The sequence below is a fragment of the Micrasema longulum genome, unplaced genomic scaffold, assembly GCF_059751315.1.
Source record: "Micrasema longulum isolate JH-2025_06_02 unplaced genomic scaffold, ASM5975131v1 h1tg001257l, whole genome shotgun sequence".
Classification (NCBI taxonomy): Eukaryota; Metazoa; Arthropoda; class Insecta; order Trichoptera; family Brachycentridae; genus Micrasema; species Micrasema longulum.
In genome coordinates, this window is record NW_028278444.1 from 265,787 (window position 1) to 286,843 (window position 21,057).

Below are 21,057 nucleotides of genomic sequence, written 5' to 3' on the forward strand. Positions count from 1 at the left end.
TTTGATGAATAGACAAAAAAAAACCCGAAAAAATTTAGATAATGTAAGATGTTTAAAATCAGTATTAAAAAGTTATGTGACAATAAAATATTATTACTGTCTAAATTAATCATAAACCTCACATGAAATTGTGGGCTAAAAAGAGGGACATTAAATTATTCTTATTATTTAGATTTGACAATTAACATTAAACAAATTCAAATATTTTTATTATTTATCCTTAAGAATTTAGTCTGAAGTATTTGAGTATCCTAATCATTCTTGGCGAGTAAAATTTTACGTTCAGAGGGAACATTTTGTATTCTTCACAAATATTTTGAAGGAATTCGCTTCTGTCGTAGAGGGGACAGTCAAAGAACAGATGTTCTAATGTCACATCGTCATTTTTTCAGAGGCACATTGCCGAAGTAAAGACATTTATTCTTGATAAGTGCGAGACAACGAGACAATGTCCTATTCTCAATCTTGATATCGAAAGACGTTCAATTTTAATTGCTTTTAAACTATGTTCAAATGCGGATAAAGCGTTATATAGGGTCAAAGCACCAATGAATGACCGTTTAAGGTTCAGCTTGTAGTGAAATCCACATTAAAGGTATAAATTTCATTATTTAAGCGTACAAAATAAAAGAAAACAATAAAAAACACATTAATTTATCTAAGTACTTTTACTTTTTTTATTAAAATACGAGTATTACAATTATAATTAATATTACTCTAAAAAAATAGCTGAATCCCCAGTGAATGACCACTACTACCCCAGTAAAAAAAAATACTCAGATTTAGTTACATCATAACATTATAAAACACCCTAACACATTAGAATATGGATATATTCAAAGATTTCACAAGAAATAGCATCAAATAAAACACTTACCACACCTTTCCTAATAAAAACACTATCAATCTCAGAACAATAACGGGAATACGCACTATTACATCTTGACAACCCACAGTTTAAAACTGATAGATTTGTTTCTTACCAAAAGATGTGTCCGCCTACTGCTTTTGTCATAGTTTCTAGTGTTAAAAGTTTTTTGACTGGACACATGTAGCAATTCTTATTATATTGTGTTTTATTAACCAATGGTCATTTACTGGTGCTTTGACCCTACTTCTGTAAAGCTAGGGTTTCCTAGGACAGCGGTGCCCGTATTTTAACGCCCGTAGTGAACGGTGATGCGGTGGATAACCGTCGTAACGGTGACTAGAGTGAGGTTTCCTAGGAAAACGGTATTATCAACACCATTTAACACCGTTTCACTAGGAAACCACTCTCTAGTCAACGTTACGACGGCTGTCTACCGCATCACCGTTCACTACGGCCGTTAAAATACGGGCACCGCTGTCCTAGGAAACCCTAGCTTAACACAACTTCGTTGAAGAATTCTGCCGGAGCATTGTCTACTCTATTGTCATTGTCTAGATAAATCTCACCCGCATAAATAAAGGTTTCAGCTGTTTAACTTCAAAAACATCAACAGATGAAAGAATTGAAGGAAGATGTTCAAATACGGGCAGAATGGTGAATGTTACTCAGTGTGTAAAGTGGCCACGTAAACCAGTCAATGACAGGTCACAAGCCCTGTAGACGCCTAGACTTATATATTACCTTCTCTAAAATGTTCCTCATCTCTGTTGTAATATATTAATTCTCTATTGAGTTGTTGTAGTGAAACATTTATTGATAAATACATAATATTTTAAATAGCTGCCTTCTAATAATATACAAAATTATAAATCAAACCGCTTATACACGCGTTTGTGTAATATTCATGTAAAGAAGTGAATTTGAACAGGAATGTTGCGTCTCATAAAACGAAATAATACGGACCAAAATGGACACCAAGTCATTGGAACAAAAGGCATAATAGTACTACACACGTGCGTTTCCAGAAACTATCTACCAGCCAGCGGGCCACATGGCGACGATATCTACCTACTGTCTACAAAAGCTTCTCTTCGGACATCTATCTCCCTTTGTTAACCATGGAGATGAAACAGTGTTTGATTTATTTAGTTTTTTATTGCTTACTTCTTGGTATGAACACTTGACCAATTTACTACTATACTCTATTTTTTATAAATTTATTGATATTGTTTTAACTTTGCTGGAATTCCTCTCATCCATGCGCTTTGTAGCTGCACGATGATTGGTTATCTAGCTTTAATATATCAACTTTAAAATACCTTAATTTTGTAAACGGGGTCTAGAATTCCAATCGTCTATGCGCTTAGTAGCAGCAAGGCGTGTTGTAATCTTACTCCTTTTTACTATTTATATTATTATTATTTTGTAATACACTAAATTTATTTGTCAATTTTTAAAATGTGTAAGTGGGGGCTAAATTTCTAACTGTCTATGCGCTCTGTAGCTGCAAGACGTCCTGTAATCTAGCTCCTATCTAATATAATTTTTGATTGATCTTAATTGAAAACGAGGAACTAGAATCCCAACCGTCCATGCGCTCTGTAGCTGCAAGACGTACTGGGATATTTATTAATTGTACAGCGCCCTTGAGATAGAAAATAGCGCTTTATAAATTATACAACCATATATAATTAGAAACATCACAAATCTTTTTTTAAAGTTTTTTGCAAATATCTTAGTAACTCCTTCAAGGGAGATTTCTACGTCTGCTTTTAATTCCTTCATATATCGATAAGTTCGAATCATGTCGCCTGCATCAAAACAAAGATGCAGACAAATTTCAATATCAATTTCACCCCATCTTAGAAAATCTCTTATTATTCGTCAAATAAAAATTCAAATAATATGTAAACAATCATATTATTAAAGGACACTCAGTGGTATCAGTGATGTCAGGACAATGCAAATTATACAAAACTACTTTTTCATTAAATAAATATTTGAAAAACTAACATTTAAGTTTGTACTCTTAAACTTAAAAAAAACAACTTCACAACTCAACAACAAATTTCCTGGAATATTGCTTGAAATTAAGTTATATAACATTTGTATTTAAAGCGTATTACGCATTACCGTATAAAAAAAGACACTTTAAAAGTTTTAAAGATAAATATATCTGTTGATCAGCGTTGCCAACTCTACCGATTTTTCGGTAGACTACCGGTTTTCGGAGCAATCTACCAATCTACCGAATTAGATGGTTTTATTTATTTTGTACATATTATCAATTTCATACTTTTATTTGTACACTTTGTAATACGATATTTTTTTTTTGAAAAAAACAAATGTATTTATTGTTTATCATTATCTTGGCCAGCTAACAAGGGTACATACCCTGTTCCAAGTCAGGCAATTACATTTTAATACATAATATTTATTTAATTATTTACAAGTTAAAAGAAGAACAGACAAATAAAATATAAACTTACTAGTATACACATATTGATACATACGCATATATATACATATACATACACACACACATATACATTTATACAGGATGTTCTTTAAACCCTGTCGCATCCAAAACCACGAGAATCAGTATGGGCAAGAAGACATATTAGCATATTTAAAAAAATATTTGGAACGAAGAAAATTTACAAAAATAAAATATTTAAAAAAACAAATGGTTGCATACTTCTGCAAGGGAGAAGCGAGGAGAGAGGAGGGGGGAGTCTGATGCACCGCCAATCACATGCCTACGTAGGCCAAATGGGTAGAGCCTTTAAAACACGCATAAAAGAGCACATACAATCATGGTCTAATAATAAAGATAATTCAAATTTTGCCAATCATTTAATAGAAAACAAACATTCCTTCGAATTAAAAAATAATGTAAAAATAATTCATATTGCACCCAAAGGCCATAAACTTGACAAATTAGAAATTCTCGAAATTAATAGATTAAAAAATAAACCCGACGTAGAATTACTTTACCCATTGTAATATAATTGTACTAATGACTTTTTACCCTTTGTTTTTCAGAAATCATTATTTACAAAACCACACTCACGAAGGATGAGACACCAAAAATAAAATAAAATACTTAAACTCATTAAAATGGCATTATATCAATTCATTAGTTAACCCATAGAAAATTTGTTGATAATGATCCTTAAGATAAAAATAACTTTATTTAATTTACTTATATAACTTTGAATTATGTATCCTTACCTCTGTTCTGTATAAATACATTTAACTTTTTGATAAAGATACCAGTCACGAAGATGTCGCGAAAGCGATGAAACCGGTCACTGGATATTCCAAATTTGTGGATTAAAGTATCACTCGTGTTTTATTTATATAATAAATTACAATGAACTTCCATCAAGAATTTTCACTTACAAACTTAAATCTATAGTTAAACCTAAATAAACATACTGCTCAATATTTTCACACATGCACGGTTGCATAATATCACTATGGATACACGTATAGTTATGTGATAAAATTGACGGTGTTGTGTGAGTTTTATAGTTCGGTGATCTTATGTGCATAAGTTTGGTTTTCTTTGAATTAATTATTAAACCTGCATCATGGGACCATTTTTGCAGGTTTAAAAAGCCTTCATGCAATAATTTCTCTGCAGTTTTGAGATCCTTGTGAGACACAACTAAAGCAGTATCATCGGCGTATACATAGTGTTTGACATTATTAAATAGTTTATACATGACTGTCACATATATTATATACAAGGTAGGGCCCAATATTGATCCTTGTGGCACCCCCGAAGAAACATGTTCTGTTTTATTATTTTCATCTAATACTTTGACACATATTTTTCTATTAGTTAAATAATTTTTGAAAAGTTTTAAAAGGTTTCCTCTGATTCCAATGTCATTTAATGTGTCTATCAATTTTGAATGGTTAATTGTATCAAATGCCTTTGAATTGTCAATAAATAGAACAAGGGTGTGATATTTTTTATTTAGTTCATTATTTATTCCATTTGAAAAATCTTGTAATAATAATTCCGTACTCTTTTTCTTTTGGAAACCATATTGATATTGATCAATTATAGAAAATTTTGATAAATAATTAATTAATTTTTGAGCTATGTATTTTTCTAATATTTTTTCAAAAACAGGTAAAATACTTAATGGCCGATAGTTACTAATGTCTGAATGTTTACCACTTTTATATATGGGTCTGACTATACTATATTTAAGTAATTCTGGTATTTCCGCTTGCAGTATAATGCAATTAATTAAATGTGTTAATACTGGTCCTAATAAATCAATATGTTTTTTTACATCATACATTATGGTATTATCAAATCCAGCAGATTTACTATTTTTAAATTTTTTAACTATATTAACGACATCTTTTATTATTGCTCTAGGCAAAAACGTGCTCTGCGGTTGTTTGTCAATTGACGCATCAATTGTTTTTTATTATTATGATGTAGCATGCTCGTATTTATACTTTTTGTAAAATGATCAACAAAATCGTCACTAATATTTTTAGGAGTAGTATCATTCTTTATTAAATATTTATTTATGGTTTCATCGCAACTGCTTTTACTCCTTTTCCCTAACAACTTATTTATGTCGTCCCAAGTTTTCTTGGTATCATTGAAGCAATGTTTGAATTTATTTCCATAAAAAGCAGTTTTATTAATCTTAATTAATTTAGTAACATTATTTCTTAACAATTTATATTCTTTTTCATATGATTTATTTGTAGGAGTACTTTTCCATCTTTTATAAAACATGTCTCTATTTCGTATTTTTTCTAATAAATCATTTGTGACCCATTCTTTAATAGCATAGGGTTTAGCCTTTGGTTTAAAATATATTGTTTTTTTACTTTTTTTATAAATTTCATTGAAGCAGACATATAAGTTATCATAAACTATAAGACAATTTGATATAAATATACAATGTATATACATATAAGGGCGGGCATATTGCCTTAAGGCAATTTCTTCCTACCTACCCAAACCGTTCAGGCATCTCATCATACAGTTTTAACCCTTTATACATTAAGCTATTTTGTGATTTTGTTTTTTTCTTAAGTGGTAGTCTTATCCTATTTCTATTTCTTGTCCTATATTTATGTACATTTCTATTTAATATAATTTCCCTTATAAAATACTTTGGCATGAGATTATTAAACACTTTATATATAAATACAAATACATTATACAATGGTCTTTTCTTTATTCCTATCCAGTTCAATTGTTTTCTCATTTTTTCAACACTATTATATTTGCTTTTTTTCAGTATAATTCTCATTGCTCTATTTTGTAGTATTTCAAACTTGTTTATGTCTCCCTCGTTAGCTAAATATAATATAGTAGAGCAATAGTCCCAATGAGGGGCAATTATTGTTTTGTATATAAGTCCTGCACTCTTTTTATTTATTTTTTTTCGAATTCTTCCTAGGAAGAAAATCTTTTTTGAAAAGCTTTTTAGTGCTTAATTTTAATTGTACATTGGCGGGTTTATTGGCAAATTGCAATTTCTTCAGAACAACCAATCAAATAAAAGTTTTATTTTAATAATTCAAGTTACAAAACATATTCAATAGAAAAAAAAGCTAAAGATATATAAAAATACAAATAACTGTATTTGCCTATAAATTATCTTAAATCAATATTATTACTTAATGGGTCATGGGGTCTACCACAAACTCTGAATTCGGGCAAAGAAATTTCAGGTTTCTGGGCCCCGAAATATTCAATATATTACCCAAACATTGCAAAACCATGACCCGAAATCAACTAAATAAATTCGTAAAATGTTGGTAACTGGGTTTAGGTGGAGAAGAATCAGAAAATCGACTCAAAAACATTCTAAAATAATAAATGGTATAATCGAATATTATATAAATGTATAATAAATTATCTATTAGGTAGTCATGTTATTGTTTATTTTGCATAAAAATGTCTGCCTTAAAACAGGTTGTACCTAGTTAGGCAGACTAAAAATGATCCGGAGAAATGTAATAAATTATGTATGTGGTAGATATTAGAAATTGTATTTTTTGTTAATTAAACATGATTATTATTTTAAATTGTTTGAGTATGTCCAAATACTTGCAGACTGGCTGGATTTCCTCCCTAGGGAGTTATTCATATTTATATTAATCGCATCAGAGAGGGAAAACATTTTTTTATTTGTTTATTTATTTATTTCTTAAGTTAGCTTGTATTAAAACTAATATAAACTATTATGTACATTTACATCATCTATATATATTTACATTTCCTTACAGTAACTTATACATTTATTTTTAAATTCTTTCAGAAACTTTTCATTCTTCATACATTCAGGCATCTCATCATACATTTTTAAACCCTTATACATCAAACAATTTTGCGACTCAGCTCTTTTCAATAATGGTAGTCTTATTTTATCCTTTTGTCAATTGACAAATGACAATTTTTGTTTAAGACAACTTTATCCATAAAATATTTTGGTAATTTATCGTGAAAAAAATTATATATAAATATCAACATATTAAATTTAAGTCTCCTTCTTACAGATAACCATTTTAGTTCATCTCTCATTTTTTTACATTGCTATATTTATTTTTCTTAAGAACGATTCTCATCGCTTTATTTTGTAAAATTTCTAGTTTATTTAAATTTCCTTCGTTTGCTAAAAATAATATTGTTGAGCAGTAATCTATATGTGGAAGAATGATTGTTTTGTAAATTAGTTCTGCAGTATCTTTATTTAATTTATTTCTCAATCTATTAAGGAAAAATTTTTTTTTTGATATTTTTTTATTAACGTGTTCAAAATTTGCATTTAATGTCAATTTTGAATCAAGTATTATTGAGAAGGGAATATGGAAGTCTAGGCATTTACATGGCTTATGATCTGTCATTGGCTGGTTTCAGTGGCCACTTTAAACACTGTGTAACATTCAACAGCCTGCCCATGTTTAAAAATCCACATTTCCTCAACAACTCCTTTACTTCACAAAAGTCAACGGATGGAAGAGTTGAGGAAATGTGGATGTTTAAACATGGAAAGAATGGTGAATGTTACACAGTGTATAAAGTTGCCACTTTAACCAGCCAATGACAGGTCATAAGCCATGTAAATGCCTAGACTTCCATATTCCCTTCTCAATAATGTTTTCCCTCTCTGTTGCGATTAATTTAAACATGATTATTATTATTTATATATGTACTAACTTAATATGTGTGAACATATTACAACAGAGATGAAGAAAATTTAAGAAAAGGTAATGTAGAAGTCTAGGCATCTACAGGCCTTTGACCTGTCAATAGCTGGTTTAAGTGGCCACTTTACACACTGTGTAACATTCACCATTCTGCCTATATTTGAACATCTATATTCCTTCAATTCTTTCATCTGTTGATGTTTGTGAAGTTAAAGAGCTGAATCCTTTATTTTACTTCTATCTATATCTCTGTTGTAATATGTTAATATAAACAGCTCCCCAGGGAGTTGAATCCTGTCCTTGTCTACAAAAATTTGGACAAACTCAAAATATGTATGCATAATTATTCTTTTTTCTTTTTTTTTTAAATACAACAGGCCTTGAGGCCCAATCAAAGTAAAGAATTACACAGTACACCCAAGCTTGAGAAAAATTACATTTAATTTTTGTGTTCTCGCCAGGAATCAAACCCAGAACCTTCCATTTGTCAGTCAAGTGTCTTAACAACTAAACCACGAAGGCCCTCTATGTATGTATGCATGTATGTACGTATGTGTACGTATGTTTATGGCTTAACACAGATTTTTTAGCGAGTCTAGGCAAGTTGTCTGTCTTGTCTGTTGTCTCGCTTGCTTCGAAAAATAGCATGGATCTTGGACTAGAGAGAGATAATTATTCTTATGCTGAAATAGAGTCAATGTTAAATATTTCTAGTCTACAAAAACGTAGAACTAATATTGACTCCATATATATGTTCGGCATACTAAATGGTATAATCGATGTTCCATCATTACTGGGACAAGTAAAATTCAATATTCCGACTCGTAGATTGAGAAACAATGGAGTACTGTTCATCGATCAGCATAGAACAAACTATGGCCTAAATTCTCCAATGACCCGCCTTTGTCGTATTGTTAACTCAAGACAGGATCTGGACTTTTTTGGTTTAAGTTTACAACGATTTAAACGAGCACTAAATAAATAGTCCAGATCTTGTCTCGATGTCCCTTATGTTTGTCAATGCTACTTTCTTTTTTTTTAAATGTTTTAAACTATTCTTTTATTGTAATATTTAAACCTTATAAATTGTATACATGGACAATGTCCGTTAATAAATAAATAAATAAATCAATAAGTCGTCCCTGATTGGGTCACTATAAACTGTGTCTCTGTCCCTAATAAATTATGCACAATGTTTTTGTTTTTTAAACTTTGATAGTGGACGGCCCGTTTCACACGTATCACCCAAATACGCTCGGCACGGTAAAATTAGGGTGGAATGACATTTATTGTATTGTTTTGTATTTATTTGAATTAGAAATGAAAGTTATGAAAACGTTTGAAAAAATAATAAAAAAGATATTATTTATTAAATCAGCATTAACTTTGTGCTGTTTAACTATTTATAATAACACATGTAAATGGAAGAATCTTTGTTTTCAGAAATTATTAGTACTCAAATTTTCATTCTCAAAACCGTTTTTTTGTATATATTTATTCTGCCTGTGTAAGAAAAGGTTTTAGGCGTATATATTGTTGTGCTATATTTAGTTATAAAAGTGCTAAACTTGCTTTGTTTCTTTGTTGTTCTCAATATGTGTTATTTTCTAAATGCTAATATTATTTATGTCCCGAATTAATTGATGTAACTTCTGGGAATGTAATTTAATGTATTATACTTGTAAAATACGTTGCGTTATATGATTTATAAATAAAATTAAAAAAAAAAAAAAAACTTAAGTTGTCTTAAAACCAAATGTCTAATTTAATACATTGAATAAAAATAATTTTGGTAAAATTTAACTACGTCACAAGTTCACTCGAATAAATCAATGATGCCGCATAAAATGGCATTTACATTTAGACAGTTCGACTCTCGTTAGAGCACCTGATTCCATTATTTTTTTGCATTTTTAAAGTTTAAGGCCTAATGTGTTTAAATTTATTTATTTATTATTTACTTGACAATTTTAGTCTCCATTCCTTTGCTGTAGTCTGGTAAAACGAAAGCAAAATTAGGAAATCATACGATTTTGCCATTTTAAAACGAATGTTTTTTTTCAATCGCGCTATAATAAAAAAATAAACACAAATAACTGAGATAAAAACAATAATTTTTAAAGCTATTTTTAAAAAAAAATATAATTAAAAGTTATACGTTACTAAAATATTATTACTTTTGGACCAGCAGATTACGCCATTTCAAATTTAGACTAAACTTACGTATCTTAAATCTCAATAAAGACGAAGCATTGAACTAAAATTATTTTAATTAATTTAAAGGTAATAAATTGACTATGAAAAGTGCGGCAAACAAATTTTATTTTTTTGTTTTTTAAAAGAAATACAAGCATTTTAAATCACATACATTTTTGTGACATTTTTCTTTATTTCTACTTAAAATTATGCCTTCGGTAGTACTTAAAAAAAAAAAAATTGAAATACTTTAGTTGAAACCTTTTTTTATAGAATTGTATTCTTTTTTTTTGAAAAAAAAAGATAATTCTGGTTGTAATATTCAATTTAAAATATTCTCTTATTGACTTTTTTATGACCTTCAGACCAGCCCTAATCGTTTTGGTAACCCTAGAAAGGATAATTTCGGTAATCCTTGCGAAGTTTCTCGAAAATATATGAAAAAAAATGCACCACTTTGAATGACGTCATTAGTTTCGTTAAATCAATTAATGACATAATGTATTGGTTTTGCGATTTCTGGAAGCCAACTTACTAATCAGCAGAGCTCTCCGACGAGAACTTGTGGCGTCACGTGCGAAGTAGCTTAAACTTTATTTATTTATTTATAAACGGACATTGTCCATGTATACAATTTATAAGGTTTAAATATTACAACCAAAGAATAGTATAAAACATTAAAAAAAAGAAAAGAAGCATTGACAAACATAAGGGACATCGAGACAAGATCTGGACTATTTATTAAACTTAAACCAAAAAAGTCCAGATCTTGTCTTGAGTTAACAATACGACCAAGACGGGTCATTGGAGAATTAAGGCCATAGTTTGTTCTTTGCTGATCGATGAACAGTACTTCATTGTTTCTCAATCTACGAGTCGGAATATTGAATTTTACTTGTCCCAGTAATGATGGAACATCTATTATACCATTTAGTATGGCGAACATATATATGGAGTCAATATTAGTTCTACGTTTTTGTAGACTAGAAATATTTAACATTGTTATTTATTTTATTTATTTATTTTATTTTATTTGGGATTTTTACAGCTATTACATAAACAAAATAATTAGAAAAATCTTAACAATACTAAAGCCAATTAAAAAAATCCACTGTAAATATAATGACACATAATAGATAAGAAAAGAAGTTTAGTAATTGTATTTGTGTGACGTTTGTATTCATGTGTATGTGAATGTGTGTATGCGTGAATGAATGAGGGAGAGGATACATGTGCGTGTGGGAATGAATGAGGGAGAGGGTGCGTGTGTATGGGTGCCGAAGTATGAAAATAATATATTTGCTTAAAACTTGTAAATTGTATTAAAAATGGTACAATAAAGAGCTTAGTAAAATGTTAGAAACCTTTTTGTTAAAATTCAAATGACGAAATTATATAAATTGTTTTTTTTTTTTTTTTAAGTATGTTAAATTTCAAAACCGTTTTCTGAAAAAAAAAAGCATTTTATTTTTTAAATTTAACTGATACACATCGAATGAATAATGTGCGACGAGTCCTATACAATACGAGTACGGTAGGTAACCACAAAATGCAGTAAATACGAAATAATGACAACAATAAAATAAGGTTTGACAATACGCGAACGTTGATTCAAAACGAACACACAATTGCATATTATATGCACCTACATAATATATAAATAAGAATAACATATAAGTTTTATAGAAATTATTCGGATTATAAAAATCAGGTGTCACAAACAGTTGGCCCGCAGTACGGGGATACATAATTATATTAAAAGATCTTCTCACTATAAAACTTTTTAATTGACCATGTTTGATAGTCTATTAACAAATAAGAAAAAATAATAAAACTACCGAACTTCCTTATTACAATAAATAAATAAATACTAATCTACCGCGTGTTATTTTATTGGATTTTGCCGCGGTGTGAAATGGGCCATTAAGCCCATTAATAACAAGCCTCAGAATTATCACTCTGAGGGGCGAGCGCCCTAAAATCCTCAGATAAACCTGTGGTCGCCCGAGGTGTGCCTTGTTTTGTGAAATAAATAATTACATTTATTTAATTTATTCGGGATTTTTACAGCTATTACATAAAAAAAAAACAAATAGAAATATATTGACAACAAGCGGACCCGACAGACGTTGTCCTGCCCGAACGTTAGCTTGCCTTGAAAAAATACTTTTTATTGATAAGTAGGTACCTAGGTACTTGTTTACGATTAAATTCCAAAACTAGAAATTGTCAATATCAAAAAAATATTGAATTTAAGTAGGTACTTGTTTATGGTTGATTTACAAAACATAAAATAAATATTTTTTTAAATATGGAATTCTTTTTGCAAACGTAAAACTCCGGTCGTCTCACCAACAGAGGGGTGTACTTATGTAGGAATACGATTTTTTTAAATGTATTGCATTTAATATTATTTTAGAAAGAAATAAATGGGTAGAAATTATAAGGAATTTAAGGAAAGAATCTGATTGAGATCCACAAAAAACAAATGCTTTTTGTGAACATTTCAAAACAAACTTTTTTTTAACACAAAAAAAACAACATCTTTCCATTTGTTTGCGAATGCATTCTCCTCGAATGCAACCCTGGTAGATCGATGAATAAATGTATGCTGCTTACTTCTTTTTCAAATATTGAATTGAAGATTTTAATGTATACGAACACGCACAGCGCAAAGATCTATATTTCTCTACAAACCGCACGTAAATCGGTTAAGCCGCTTAGGAGGAGTTCGGTGACATCACACGTACAGAGGAATTATATATATAAAGATAAGAAAAGAGTTTTCAAAAGTGTATGTATGCGACGTTTGTATTTATGTGTGTGTACATGAATGTTTGTGAATAAATGTGTGCGAATGAATGTGTGTTAATGAATTTGTGAGGTGCGAATGTGAAAAAATGTAATTAAAAATGTGTATTTTTATTGAAAAGGGTATGGAAGAGAACTTAGTAAGAGGTTTGACTATAAAGAAAATAAAATTTAAATAAAATGAAAGTTTATACCTACTTTCGAAACCTGCTTAATTTGTTTTAACTAAGTTATGATTTGTTTATTGTTTTTTTAAAAAGTAAATTAAGTTTTAAAACATTATTCTTAATAAAGTTTTTAATTTTAATTTTTTATTTGTATTGAAAGAATAATGTGCAACGAGTTCCATTATAATACGGTAGGTAACCACAATTTATGGTGCATAGGGCACTGCATTGGTACACCAATGTTAATGCATCTTAATCATTTTTGTAACATGGCGGTAAGATGGTCAGTCTTACGCTTCAGGTCCAGGGACTATGAAATATTCTAGAGTAAAAACATCTTTTCAAATATTGAGGGGAGTTGAATCCAGTCCTTGTCAACAAAAATTTGGACAAACTTAAAATATTGTTGATTAATCCACCTGGTCCATGAAGAAGTATAGAAATTAAAAAATAAACTTTTCAGGCGTTGCCTAGTATGTAGGTGAAATAATTCAATTAGATGAATCTCACCCGCATTAATAATGGTCTCAGCTTTTTAACTTCACAAACATCAACAGATGAAAGAATTGAAGAAAGATGTTCAAATATGGGGAGAATGGTGAATGTTACACCGTGTGTAAAGTGGCCACTTAAACCAGCCAATAACAGGTCATAAGCCTTGTAGATGCCTCAACTTCTATATTACCTTCTTTTAAATGTTCTTCATCTCTGTTGTAATATGTTAATGTTAAAAGCTCCCCAGGGAGTTGAATCCAGTCCTTGTCTACAAAAATTTGGACAAACTCAAAATATATTGTTGGTAAATATTTCATTTTAACCATTGGCGGCCTCCGTGGTGTAGTGGTCAAGACGCTTGACTCACGCACGGAAGGTTCCGGGTTCGATTCCCGGTGAGAACACAAAAAATTAAATGTGATTTTTCTCAAGCCTGGGTGTTCTGTGATGTAATTCACCACTGTAAATGGGCCTCCTGGACTGTCGTGGCGCAAAAATAAAATAAATAAACAAAATAAAAAAATGTCGGGAATCGAACCCGAGACCTCTCGCAAGGTAGGCAAACGCACTGACCACTAGACCACGAGGCCGGGCATTAAAAATACTTTTTTTTCTTCTTAATACGTTTCACATATTTTTATTATATGATATTTTTCTGTTGGCTAGGAAGCCTTTTTAAAATTATCTTAAATACCCTCTGATAGATTTTAGTTAGTAGAATATTTAGAGCCGTATTACGTCACAACGATGCATATAAACGATGATTTTAATTCCATCACTACCCTTAAAGTGCTATTTACTGCCTTAATTAGAAGTAATTCAGAATTCAATTCATTAATTTGGTCACCTTATTACAATGTTCATATTTTAAAGCTAGAAAGAGTACAACGTAAATTCCTTAGATTCATCAATTACAAACTTAATATACCCACTGAAAATATTGATTACGATAATTTATTATGTACTAGTGTACATAATAAATGAAGAATTATAAATGATTCATTAAATTTATATAAAATAGCAAATAGCGTATTGGACGTCCCGGAATTAACTAGTGTTATCAGCTTAAAAGTACCTGTTCGAAATACTCGGCAGCTAACATTATTTTTTTAATCTCCTGGCAGTCACAATTATTATTTAAAATTCACCAATACCTAGACTACACCGGCCAGCGGCCAGCGGCCAGCGGCTAGGTAACGAGTATGGTGAAGTTGATATATTTTGTCTGTCTTTATATAAATATAGGTTAAGTATTCAAAAGGTTATAAATTAATTTGTAAAAAAATTCTCAATATTGTTCTTTATTTACTATTTTTTTTTCTCATGTATCTCTATAATAATGTATAAACTTATATGTATGTATATGTATGTGCATGTATGTGTATGTGTATATATATATATATATATATATATATATGTACATGCATGTATGTATATGTGTGTGTATGTATGCATATGCATGTATATGTATGTGTGTATGTTTTCATTTGTAAATTTATCAAATATTTTTCTATGTACTCATATACCTATGTTGGTACATTTCCTTATTTTTACTTATTATTGTATCTTTTAGTTTTTCTTATGTTATCTTTAATTTTAACTAAATTTACATACTTATGTTTCACTGCTGCACTTGAATGTAATTTCTAATATGTGTAAAAGCCCGTAGGGCGTGAAAATTAATAAATAAATAAATATAGATTCATACGTTTGCCATCAGACGGGGGTCAAGCAAATTGTTTATTCAATCTGCAGGGCTCTGTGAGGGCCCTAACTTAATTTCGACTAACTTTCATTAGGATGAAAGCAAACCTTTGCGAGTACCCCTTTAGTAAATATTTTTTTTACACATTAAATTTATTTTAGTGATTTTACGCGATAGTTCAACACATATAAATTTTATTAAATACGTATAATAATATATTTCTTTGAGTAAAATCTAGGTGTGTAATGCAATTGCAAACTCTATATTCGGCGGTACATATCAAGACGGTATCTATTTATTTATTATATATACGGCCTAAGCCAATTACAACAGTTACATGAAGAAACATAAATGCAAGAAACTGAACAAAAAGAACATAAAACTATTTAGCAAAGACACACAAGGGAAAAACAATAATTGTATACAATATATTCATAAAAACGAAAGACATAAGACTTCGAGGTAAACATGCCAATCCAACTACATCCCACACTGTTTAGTCGCGAAGAGATCTACGAAAAGCCGGAAGATCTATCCCAAAGAATTCCGAGTCGTGTGATGAATTGACTAATGTACACATTTTGAACGTTGGGGCATAAAAACCAAAGTTGCTCTTAGAAGATTTTATAAATAGCAGATTTTGACTTCTGGTGACACGGTTGGGAACGTGAAAAAAAATTGATTGCAACAGAGATGGGACATCACTTAAAGCATTAAGTATTTTGAAAATGCATATAAGGTCCATCTCAGTTCTACGTCTCTCCAAAGAAGACAGATTAAAAGCTTGCTCTATTTCAAAATAGGTATAAATTAAAATCGATATTTATGTACAAAAATGTAAATATTTATATAAAAATTTTAAATTACCCCATCGGTAACCTATAAATAAACATATTAAGATAAATTAATTGGATACTTATTATATTTTTCATTCAGAAAACTTATTTTTACTTTGCAGATTAAATAAGGAAGTTCAATGTTTTAAATATATATATATATATTAATTGAATATCAAACTAAACCAAATTTAAAAAAATAAATATCTTCGAATATCGTATTATCAGCGCTATATTTTTTTCAAGTTTTATATTTCTGAAATAACTCTGCGTGTGACGTCAGAGGTTCTTCTCTGTCAGTTCTCCCGATTGGTTCATCTATACCATTGGCGACCTCCGTGGTTTAGTGGTCAAGACGCTTGACTCACGCACGGATGGTTCCGGGCTCGATTCCCGGTGAGAACACAAGAATTAAAATGTGATTTTTCTCAAGCCTGGGTATTCTGTGATGTAATCTACCACTGTAATTGGGCCTCCTGGCCTGTTATGGTGCAAAAATAAATAAATAAATAATAAATCTACGGTAAGCAAACCGGATATCCTTCACAGCTCTCATATCATTGGTTGGTTCATATAAAACAGTGACGTTGTTCAAAGTATTGAGTTTTTATAAGATTATTTTTTTCGTGCATTTTCAAGAAACTTTGAGGTACAATTTAATGCTTTAATTTTTTTACATTTTTGTATCCAATTTACCGTAGGGCTGAAGATCCTCATTAGAGGTAAGGAAATCGAGTGGATATACGTCCGCCTTAAAGTGTAGTGGTTGGCGCGTTCGCCTACCATGATTGAGGTCCCGGGTCGATTCCTGGGACGGTCGACATGAAATAATGATTAAATGAGTGATTTTCACTGCAAGACTTCATGGTTAGACTGATTATATCTTGGCTTCATACATGTTTCAAAGATTGAGTAATTTGAGTGTCGGTACAGTGCCCTATGCCCTGCTGGATATGAATAAGGAATAGTATTGATGAGAACGCATGTATTATGTTTTTTTTTAAATAAATAAATTTTTGAGGGTACTTACTTTTTATGTATGAAAATGTAACAAAACTCGCTAAAACTTAAAACAAATTAAAACACTTCGAAACATCAAATTCAAATGAAATCACTCGCGCGTTCTAGAATTTATTTGAAAACTGACAGGTTTTTGAATTTGCGTTCGGTTCGAAATTTAAAACACGCGGATTAAAAACTGAATTTAGAACATCGAACGCGGTTCAAATATGAAAAGAGAGAGGCGTGCGCGAACTGACCTCTCCACTCGCCGTCCGACACTAGAATGAAGTATGGCTATTGGTAATACGTTTCTAGTGGTTATTTGTGAATATTTTACTAAAAAAAATTGTTAAGAACTTGCCTAGTAGTTTAGAAAATAATTGTTAATTACTTATTATTTAAATAGCATGCGAACAGAAATAGCATTTAATGTAAGTGTCTAATATTATTGTTTGGACTGTTATTAATGAATATACGGCCTTAGCAAATTACAACAGTTACATGAAGAATTACATACACAAAAATAACATATAACTATGTAGCAAAATCAAACAAGTGCAATAAAATTTAAAAACAAATATTTTACGGGTCGAAAAAATACAAAAAATAATTTATTTATTTAAACGCCTTGTAGGGTTTTACATTTTTAACATATCTTTATATTTATATATATATAATTCCTCTGTACGTGTGATGTCACCGTACTCCTCCTAATGGGCTTAACCGATTTACGTACGGTTTTCAGAGAAATATATATCTTTGCGCCATGCGTGTTCGTAGCTATTAAAATCTTCAATCGAATAATCGGGTTGTGGTCCTGTGGCTAGTGTCTCGGACTCACGGACCAAAGGTCAGTGGTTCGAATCCCACTCTACCCCAACTCGATTTCATTTTCTAATAGTGAGTTATTTACAACTCGTTGAAAATGGCCCTCAAAATTAAATATTTGGGTAAATCATAAGAACGCAAATATTTATTTTTCATTAAAAAAATATGTAAACAAAAAGTAAGAGCATAAATGTTTTATTCATCGATCTTCCAGGATTGCATTCGAGGAGAATGCATTTGCAAAAAAATGAAAAGATGTTGTTTTTTTGTGTATAAAAAAGTTTGTTTTTAAATGTTTACAAACAGCATTTGTTTTTTTGTGGATCTCAATCACATTCTTTCCTTAAATTCTTTATAATTTCTACCCATTTTTTATTTTTACTGGATTTTTGGTAATACTGAAATAAAATTAAATTCAATACATTTTTAAAAATCGTATTCCTACATAAGAACACTCCTCAGTTGTTGAAAAGATCAGAGTTTGACGTTTGAAAAAAGAATGCCATATTTGAAAAATATTAATCTTATGTTTTGGAATTCTTTCATAAACAAGTACCTACTTAAATTTAATATTTAAATATTGTCAATTTTTAGTTTTGGAATTTAATCACAAACAAGTAGCTTGGTACCTACTTATTAATGTCACTAATAATTATGTCATAGTTTCAGGATTTCATTGGTTGGATAGTTTCAGAAAAATTTGAAAAAATATATATAAAAATTCGGAAATACTCAAAATGCTGTTGATAAACTTTATTAATTTAAACATTTATTTATGTCAACAATGTTTTCAGTCTGTCTAAATGCTTGCAGACTGGCTAGATTTCCTCCCTAGGGAGTAATTCATATTTAAATTATTGCAACAGAGAGAAAAAACATTATTGAGAAGGGAATATGGAAGTCTAGGCTTTTACAAGTCTTATGACCTGTCATTTTTTTTTAAAATTTGTATTTAATATTTTTTTTTTACAATAAACATAATAATAAAACAGAGTTTTAAAAAAATAAAGCATAATTACATATCAATGAAATACATATTAATATAAATTTTTACATATTTTTTTTTGTGTTTAAAAAAGGATTTTTTGGTAATACTAAAATAATATTAACGTTCATTGGATACATTTTTGAAAATCGCATTCATGAATAAAGCACACCTCTGTTGGTGAGAAGAGCCGAGTTTGACATTATTTGCAAAAATAATTATATATTTGAAAATGAATCATTTTATGTTTTAGAATTCAACCATTAACAAGTGTCTAGATACCTACTTAAACTCATTATTTAAATATTAACAATCTTTAGCTTTGGAATTTAATCACAAACAAGTACCTAGGTACCTACTTATTAATGAAAAGTCTTTTTCCAAGCTAATAGTAAGAAAGCAGCGTTCGGGCACGACAACGTCTGTCGGGTCAGCTAGTATTTATATATAAAGAACAGACATGCATTTTACACAAAAATAACAAAAAAATTAAATAAACTAATAAGAATAAAATTTTATCGGCCTCGTGGTGTAATGGTCAGCGCGTTAGTCTGCCATGCAAGAGGTCTCGGGTTCGATTCCGGATATGGTTGAAATGAAATATTTATTTAAAAAGGGTGTTTTCACACTAGAATATTTCTTAGTCCCTGGACTGGTAACTGAAGCGCAAGACTGATCATCATACCTTCATGTACCAAAAATGATCAAGATACGCTGCAATTGGTGTACCAATGCAGTGCCCTATGCACCATACGGTGCGGAAAGGTAATGATGATGATGAGTAAGAATAATAAAATAAAAAAATATATAAAAACTAATCTTACATATAGTACATACATAAATTTATTCCAGTAAAGAGAACAGAATTAATTTTTTTCCCATCGGTTATATAAAAAATCTTAAAATTAGAAGAAAAAAGAAAAATAATAATTAAGAACACAGATTTTTATTTTATTTTATTCAGAAAACATAGTCATACAAAATAAGTATTAAAAACAACATTTTTTTAACATAATAAGACCAATTAAGTTTTCATAAACAGATATAAGTTAATTTTATTATAAGATTTCCGATGACATTCGATCTAACTATGTGGATGCTTGTTTTTAACAAAATCATCGCCATCCCACGAAACGATGTGATTGACCCAGCATCCCTAATCTCCTTTGGCAAATTATTATACATATTTATTTATTTATTTATTGGGGATATCAACAGTAATACACGTAACAAAAATATAACAAATTATATATACAGAGAATAAAACCAATGACAGATATCCACAGAAATACATTAAATACACGTACAATACATACTAGTGTGTTTGTGTGAGCGTAAGTGAGTGAGAGGGTGGGTGAGTGGGTGTTATATTGGCATGAGGGTGGACATGTGTGTAAATATTGCACAAGTGTCGAAAATATAAATATATACAAAATATTAAGAATTAGAGATAAAATATAATAAAATAAAATAAAATAAGATAAAACAAGACTATATTATTGAAACTAAGTATAAGACAAAAATAAGACAAAAAAAAGTCCTTTATGATACAGATTGTTGTGAGTTGCCTGGATTCTTGTTTAGGAGAGTCTAAGACCTTCACCTCCCCTCGTAGGATAGCGACGAATTTCGTTATTACGCTGAACATTACAAAACACGTATTCGGGCAATAATTGATTTTTCAATTAAAATATTAATAATATGGCTAATTTGGGGATTTCTATTTTTTTAGTGCGACGAAACTTTGCTTTATATAATGGCCACACTGAAGATTAAACGTCAAATGGTGTATAAAACTGTTTAAAAATCGGGAAAAAACGGATACGCTTTAGTCAATTTAACTTAATGAAGTGTTTTGGGTAATGCTTAAGGTGGCAATAACGTTCTAAATGAAAATTGCCATGTTTGATTTGACGTGCTCGTATTTATCTGACATTTAATCATCAGTGCGGCCAGATATG

The 21,057-nt window shown here is 30.0% G+C and overlaps 1 protein-coding gene across 2 annotated transcripts in view; it reads right to left on the reverse strand.

Moving 5' to 3' along the window:
* Positions 1–17,571, reverse strand: part of LOC148276235 (scavenger receptor class B member 1-like) — a 93,823-nt gene extending 76,252 nt beyond the window's left edge. The window contains exon 1 of one of the 2 annotated variants that reach the window (XM_088234541.1): positions 17,312–17,571. The gene's annotated coding sequence lies outside the window, so the exon portion shown is untranslated. The remainder of the gene's footprint in view (positions 1–17,311) is intronic. The other variant, XM_088234542.1, reaches the window with a different exon arrangement.
* Between the last annotated feature and the right edge of the window lie 3,486 nt (positions 17,572–21,057).